The following is an 8283-nucleotide window of genomic DNA, read 5'->3' on the forward strand; positions in this document are numbered from 1 at the left end:
TTACACTTCTTATCAACCACATACCGACAATGTCTACCAACACCCTATCAACGGTCTTCCAACAATTGGCCACCGTTATTGAAAAGACTCAATTACGAAGAAAGTATAATTCCTACATCAACGTTTGGAAAAGTGTATGTTAACTTCACAGTACAACACTTTTACCAACATAGTTTTATCACTTCAAAATCATTTTGTGAACACTATCTTGGAGTGCTTAAAGAATAATAGAAGCAAAATGCAAATTACTACATTTATTGTGCACAAGTGTACATACACGCTACAACACATGCATGATGCATCAAAATATTTTATGGAGAACAATAGAGGAACAGAATATTGCCTTCGGCACACTTCCCCTCAGTTCCCTCTTAGAAACAATGACTGACACACAGCAATTGAAAAACATAACAGGTTTTAATTCACGATGTTTCGGCTGGAGGACCAGCCTTTTTCGAGTATAGTATAGCATTCGAAACAAAAGCTGTGTGCTTCAAATGCTGTAGTACACTTGAAAACGGCTGGCCCTCCAACCAAAATGTCGTCAATTAAATCCCGTTAGGTTTTTCTTACATATATACGAGGTGTTTCAGGGAAGACTAAGTAATTTTCAAAAAACAGGTATTTTGAGATGAATGTATGGCTTTTTCAGCATAGTATTACCAGTGTTGGCAGGCACCAGACAACTTGTGCAGTCTTATGTAGTAAGCTGGTTAGCTAATTTTTATTAATGAGCCTTTTCACTATCAGAAACTTCGTTAAAACATTAAGTTGGGCTAGTTGGTAACGGCTTGAAGGAATCATACTCTTAGCGGTAAGAACACACGGAACACCAAGACACACACACACAGGACACCCGCTAGACTTCAACTATCTTTACTGGACACTTGTACGACATAAATATGTATCACTGAGCACACGCAGGTGCCTTGTCATCGGCATCAGGTCTAACTACGCCCTCCCCTCTCCTCCAAGGCATACGGTTGCGCCGATAAACAATCCCTTTTTCTGCCAACGCCAGGGAGGGAGTGCTTACACACATGTCACACGCCTCTTGAATACGAAAGGCCTGGGAGCCGAGAAAAAAGAAAGAGAAATTATCGAAGTCTTTCTTATTCAAGAGGCGGGTGACATGTGTAAGCACTCCCTCCGTGGCGTTGGCAGAAAAAGAGATTGTTTACCGGCGCAACCGTATGCATTGCAGGAGAGGGCAGGGCGTAGTTAGACCTGTTGCGGATGACGAGGCACCTGCGTGTGCTCAGTGATACATATTTATGTTGTACAAGTGTCCAGTAAAGATAGTTGAAGTCTAGCGGGTGTCCTCTGTGTGTGTGTCTTGGTGTTATGTGTGTTTCTTACTGCATTCCTTCACTATCAGAGTTAGGCGTCTAGTTGCCATTAGAGATTTGTAGCAGTTACATGCACTGGAGGGGTTTCTTTCCCTGTGTGCTTTCAAAAGCGCATGTATTTTCGCACGATGCAGCCAAATTTTGTCGAGCCACAGCGGCGAAAGTAATCATGTTTTGTACATTCCAGAAACTGATATGGCTACTACGAACAACTGGCTAAAAGTCTCTAACTGCAACCAGTTGCAAACCTGTGTTAGTTAAAAAGTTAATTATCAGAAATTAGTTAACCAGCTTACTAAATACACCTCACCGGCTTTCTGGTGTCTGGTAACATTGGTAATATTATGCAGCAAAAGCCATATTTTTGAAAACTACTTATTCTTCCCTGAAACACCTGGTGCATATAAATACTGCTCACTTTCCTGTACAACACAGAAATGAAATAATTTCTTCTGTAACATGAAGGTTCCATGAGCCACTTAACAAACCCGTGGAAAACAACTGCATGCATACACACACATCTCTCCAAAACAGCTAAAAAATCCCACACAGTGAAACAATGCTTACACTGCCTTAAGACCAACATTAAAGGCTGCAAACACTAGCGAATTAGAAGTCAAACAGATGCCAAACATATGCTAAATGTCCCCATGGATGTAGATATTAAGCTATGAGCTGATTTTAATAAAAATGCATCAGCGCAGAAATGCTTAAGCGACTTTGTTGGTGCACTATCCTGACACTTGTCCTCAATATCAGGCAGCCTGCTTGTTGTTCATCATCATCATCAGCCTGACTATGCACACTGCAGGGCAAAGGCCTCTCCCATGCCTCTCCAATTAACCCTGTCGTTACTTGTCTGCATCACCAGCGGAAGAGGTAGCGTCCTAGTGATGAGACGTGTGCACGAACAGGTAGCCTCCTCCATGGCAGAATGCAGCAGCAAGAGAACTGCACAAGAAAACATTCAAAGTATACAGTTATAGTAACTTCTAATAGAATCAAACACGGAGAAGCAACAATCAGTTAAATGTGCACTAAAATGCAGCACTCCGAGTGAGTTTGATAAGGCTGCTGAGTAATAGCATAAGCAGCAGTCACAAGACTAGAACTAAATGCAATGCTTACTTGAACAAGAAAAAGCTATAACATGCTGTTGTGTTCAATTCTGCCCCCACATTCGAAGACTGAATGATATTCACAGGAACTGACATTAACGTGTTACACCTCATTAGGCTACCACGAAGAGATATTTAGCCATTCCAGTCATATGAAGATAACATGCAGGCCATCAAATATGAAAATTAGTTTGTGTTTCTGATTTGTCTGCACAAAAATTCAGGCAGCTTTTGTTTTCAAAAGTGATGGCACAAAAACATTGCAATATAATGCACATGTTGCTGTAGATAATGTATCATTTGGAGCTATACCAGGTGTTAGGGGAAAATGTATGAACAAAGAGTACAAAGGTGAGCAAGTTCGTCAGGGCAAGAGTGGCACACTCTAAAGAAAATGAATCAAAATATTAAGGCACACACTGTGTCAGATACAATACTTGTTAGTAAAGCTGCATAGAACTACAAGCGATAAAAGCCTCAGAAACGTGCCCCTAAGGGAGCAGCTGGACTGCTAGTTTTTTATTTGTCCCGCAGCACATCCCTCCAGTGCTGAGGCCTGCTCACATCTGTTTAAGTTAAGAATACAAGGGAAACAAGCAAACAAGTGTTCCAAAGAAGATAAAAATGTGCACTTAGGTTGTTCTTTATGAAATTACCTGTCACTAATTGCAGCAATAAATACCTCGAGAAAGTAAATTAAGTTATTTACCAAGTACAGAAAATTGGGCTAGTTGGTGTGGATTCATACTTAGCAGCGCAAAAAAAACGAGGACCAAAGCGAACGAGGAGACACAACACAAGCGCAGACTATCAACTGAATTTTTATTCAGGAAAGGGAAGCTTTTTAAAGGCGTTAGAAAATACAAAATTCAAACACAATAACCACTACCCCGCGTGCAAGGAAAGCATGACATATCATTCCTGCGTGAAAACGAACATAACAACAGCATAACAAGTGTAATCACATCAAGCCAACCCCCCGTACTGTCTGCTCATACTCAAGAACTTGCGCAGAAAACGAACCTCCTGTTCCTGCAGGCTGACCGACGGTGATGCGGCACACACGTCTCCTTCTTTTTTAATCAAGTAAGCTTCCATCAGTTCCCGGCAAACCTTATCTCTGTGCCTGAACAAGATGTTCGTCCTATCAAGGTGGGGAAAGCAGATTTTGCAACCCCTGCAGTGCAAGGAGAGGTTGGAAGACACAGCACCTTTCAATGATCTCCGGTGTTCCGCTAAACGCTCATTGATACACCGACCGGTCTGGCCGATGTAATTCCTACCACAGGAAAGCGGAATGCGATATACAACACCTGTGTCACAATCAGTGACCCTTTTTCTGTGGGCTATCGTACAACTGTCCCTCCGGCGGACACCACCATGCTCAAGCTTTTTTCGCACAGCACTGCACACACCAGCAAGCTTATTCCTCGCGGTGTAAACAACGTTTACCCCATACCTCGCCCCCACTTTTTTCAGGCGATGTGAAATACCGTGGACATAGGGAATTCCTACCGATCGTTTTTTCCTCGCATCCTCTGTCACCTATTGTTTTACCTCGACTCGACCTTCGTCGGGTGGGGAGGGAAAGCGTACGTCCAGAGGTCTGGCGTCTGCATCGGATCCTGTGTCGCACCTGTTTTGAGTGACATATTCCTAAGCAGGATGGATGTTAAATTAGCTGAAGACCTTGCTGATCTTGCTGAAAAGATCTTCCGGTATGTTGATGACTTTTTGATCCTCCTAAAAGATAGTTCCCCCAGGGTTATCCCGTACGTCGTCAAGGTATTCAAGGAAAGGGGCGACGGTCAGAAGTTCACCTGTAAATTACCGCAGACAGGCTCCATCCAGTTCCTAGACCTGAGGATCGGTTGCCATGCGAGGGGGGTGTGCTAGGAGTATCGCCCAAGGACGGAAAAGCCCCTCCTCAACCACAGGTCGGGTCATTCGAAGTTGGTAAAGGCCGGCATAGCTAGTTCTTGCCTAAAAGCCTCCTTCTCAAACATCTTGCCGCCACAAGGTTGAATCAAGCTTCCTGGCACAAATACGCCAGCTTAAGGAAGCAGGTTTTCCTGATCACACTCTGGCTAGAGTCACGGAAAGGATCTTGGCCAGGACCGGTAGGCCAGAGGTCATCGTGACAGAGGATGCGAGGAAAAAACGATCGGTAGGAATTCCCTATGTCCACGGTATTTCACATCGCCTAAAAAAAGTGGGGGCAAGGTATGGGGTAAACGTTGTTTACACCGCGAGGAATAAGCTTGCTGGTGTGTGCAGTGCTGTGCGAAAAAAGCTTAGCATGGTGGTGTCCGCCGGAGGGACAGTTGTACGATAGCCCACAGAAAAAGGATCACTGATTGTGACACAGGTGTTGTATATCGCATTCCGCTTTCCTGTGGTAGGAATTACATCGGCCAGACCGGTCGGTGTATCAATGAGCGTTTAGCGGAACACCGGAGATCATTGAAAGGTGCTGTGTCTTCCAACCTCTCCTTGCACTGCAGGGGTTGCAAAAACTGCTTTCCCCACCTTGACAGGACGAACATCTTGTTCAGGCACAGAGATAAGGTTTGCCGGGAACTGATGGATGCTTACTTGATTAGAAAAGAAGGAGACGCGTGTGCCGCATCACCATCGGTCAGCCTGCAGGAACAGGAGGTTCCTTTTCTGCGCAGGTTCGAGTATGAACAGACAGTACGGAGGGTTGGCTTGATGTGATTACACTTGTTATCCTGTTGTTATGTTCGTTTTCACGCAGGAATGATATGTCATGCTTTCCTTGCACGCGTGGTAGTGGTTGTTGTGTTTCAATTTTGTATTTTATAACGCCTTTAAAAAGCTTCCCTTTCCTGAATTAAAATTCAGTTGATAGTCTGCACTTGTGTTGTGTCTCCTCGTTCGCATTGGTCCTCGTTTTTTTGCGCTGCTAAGTATGAATAAGTTATTTACACAGCTTATTACAAACCTTGATGGCACGGGAGAAAGGCAACATCAAATGCATCGGTTCAAGTAAAGCCAGTAGTCTTGTTAAGGTCACAGCAATATTTGTTGACTTAGGCTAAGCTAGTGTAATGCAATCAGTAACTGAACGTCGGCATGAATAAAAATAACAGTGCACCAGTACTCAATTCCAAATGCATTTCAACTGTACAGTGCAGTCAGTTGTGACAAAGGGAGTGTGAAAGAAAACCTCAGCAATGCTCATGACATCGAATAAGCACCTTTCTTCTGTAGAGCTAAAATATAAGCTTTACAGGGTTTCATGTAATGCAAGGATAACCTGGTAAGGTATCAATTATTGATGCTAGCAACAAATATGCTTCTAAAGCAGAGTGCTCCACTTGAACGCCAATATTCAATTATGCATTGCCCGTTAGGCCATGCTTATAACATCACTGGTTCTCTTCAAACATGCCATACCTTGTAAGAGGTAGGTACTGCTGAAGTAAACCTATAAAATTTATTTGCTGCTTTTAGACTGCTGTATAATGGTCATGAAGCAGATAATTGTTTTAATTTGGTCTATACTGTGGTCAAGATTTCCAAGCACGAGAGCCATGAGGGAAAAAACTATAAAAAGCATTTCACACTATAAGACAATGCACTTGACTAGGGGAGTGCTTTCATGATGCCCGCAATATCTTTTCCCTTTCTCTTGGTCCTCTTTTAAAAGAAAAAAAAACGAAAGAGAGAGGGAGCCTGGACCAGATGATTTTTGGCAGGCTATAAAAGACAAGGAAAATATACCCACTTGTCTACCTTTCCTTTCACAAGTGGCACATGCTTGATATCCAGTGTCAATGGCTGATAGGCTGAACCAGCAGGTCTTGATGTCATTTGCCTCTGGTTGAGGTAGCATTGGCTCGATGACAGATGAAAGCTGGTGCAAAAGTAGCGTGATGATACCGGTGGAGCAGCTGTACAGGGCTTGACTGCGGGTGCATTTGAAGAAAGGCTGCATTAGAGCCATGCTTTCATAAACATCATCACAGAAGCCACATCCCATTACAATCTCTAGCTGTTCAGTCCAATGTGTTCATGAGTGGAGGCTAATGATTAATTACCTATGCCTCCAATAGTTAGCAAAAAAATGGTTTACAAAGCTTGTCATACTTTTCTTAAAGCTATTATTCGCGAATCACGTTATACTTTTATCGCTTCAGACTGAAAATGGGGGAATGACATAAATGTAGTGAACGTAAAAAATAAAATGACAACAAACCTTCCATTGTGCGATTACCTCAGCTGCACTGCAATGGAATGGTTCTGCTATTTTTAATCGTCGTTTCGTTGACAAGAACTATCAAGAAACACAACACTTGATGTGAATGCGACGTAGAACGGGCAATGCTCCTTATCCAGTAAACACTCAGGCAGCAGAATCAAAAGACGCACGCCGCTAGAAGCACTTTTCGTTCTTATGGTCTCCTTTTCACGCGCTGCTCCTGTTCAGTCGGAATAACGAATCAATCAGCACCCCATAGTTCTCGGCGTGCAACCAAATTCTATCACATAACTCCTGCGCCGAGGAGCTGACACAAAGAGCGTGAGGCGGCGGGTTAAAAGTTGCATAGTTGGCAAGCGAGCGTGTCAGAACACCTTCTCTCTGCAAACGATCGCGTGGTGCCCGCATTTTGCACCTCACTGCGAACAAGACGTGAAGACCAACCCAAATGCATTCGCAGCCCTCAATCATACCCCCGACACATCGCAGAAGTCATTTTCCAGTTCTGTACTTACATTTGTCAACGTTCACGGCAAGCCGTTTCTTCTATCGGGCATCGGGCGCCGGCCGCTCTCGGCGTGGTTGCGTGCAGTACGTCAGAGCAGTTTTTGAGCACTGCGTGCGCGTAAGAACGTCTTCCGCAGCACTGGAGCCATCTGTCACCTTCCGAGTTCAGTCACACTACCACAACACTAACGAGGCCGCACATTTAACATAAACAAACTGAAGAAACGCACCCACAACATCACAACCGTCGCACCCCGTCAACAAAGAGTCGTTTCAGCGTCCTAAAAAGAGATAGTGTAGCGCGCGGCCAACATGAGACTCGCAATCCGCCGCCAGCGAACGGAAAGATGGCGCTAATGTCGCCTAACTTTACACGCGTTAGAAAAAGAATTGATAAAGCCCTTTTGGCCACAAACTTGTTGCATTAAACGACAAAATATTTCGTTTCAATTACAAAGTCAGCAAATTGGAATGATTGAGGTGAAAAAATGCGACTACTCACAACCATCTGTTTCTGGCGGCGCTGCGAACGAAAGCTTGGAAAACCGGGCAGCATGCCGGGCATGGAGGAAGGAAAAAAAAGAGGAGAGGCCGTCAAGTGACATTTTGTGAAGCCGGAAACAAGCTCGGCGCCATCTTACTCCGGCGGGCTTCTGTTTACATTTCGCCGCCGCGCCGATTGCGCGCGCGTTTCAAAGCCAACGAAGGAGCGTGCTACCGCATGGGCGCAGGCCCCCGCGCGAGTGGCGCTTGGCTGCTTGCCGGTTTAGGGTGCCCTATGTTGGTGTTCGTCAGCGGAAAAGTTAATAAAGCGGAAATACCCGTGTCAGACAGGCGGCTACTTCCAGTTACTGCTTCGTACTGCGTCGTACAATGCTGCCATGCATGACCACACCCCACCTTAGAGTTCAACCTGCCTTTTATTGCAGCTCTTGTCGCTGAATGTTGCAGTCTGCCTCCATTGCGTATGTTTTGGAAGCTGGCAGTGTCAACAGTGCCTTCTGTTGCAGTAGTGAGGATTAGAAAAATTCTGCAGTATTTTTTTGTTGGTGTTGAATACCATACTTATCTTCATTGCATGTTT

At 44.5% G+C, this 8283-nt stretch overlaps 1 long non-coding RNA gene across 1 annotated transcript; it reads right to left on the bottom strand.

Annotated features, from left to right (window-relative positions):
* Window positions 1-1313: 1313 nt before the first annotated feature.
* On the bottom strand, window positions 1314-7455 carry LOC149361276 (uncharacterized). The gene is made up of 3 exons (XR_016288387.1): window positions 7208-7455; window positions 6219-6399; window positions 1314-2300 (listed from the first exon to the last, which is right to left on the bottom strand). It is a non-coding gene; the product is annotated as an uncharacterized LOC149361276 (long non-coding RNA).
* Between the last annotated feature and the right edge of the window lie 828 nt (window positions 7456-8283).

This window comes from Amblyomma mixtum, chromosome 2 (genome assembly GCF_055824585.1).
Source record: "Amblyomma mixtum isolate Tamu chromosome 2, ASM5582458v1, whole genome shotgun sequence".
Lineage (NCBI taxonomy): Eukaryota > Metazoa > Arthropoda > Arachnida > Ixodida > Ixodidae > Amblyomma > Amblyomma mixtum.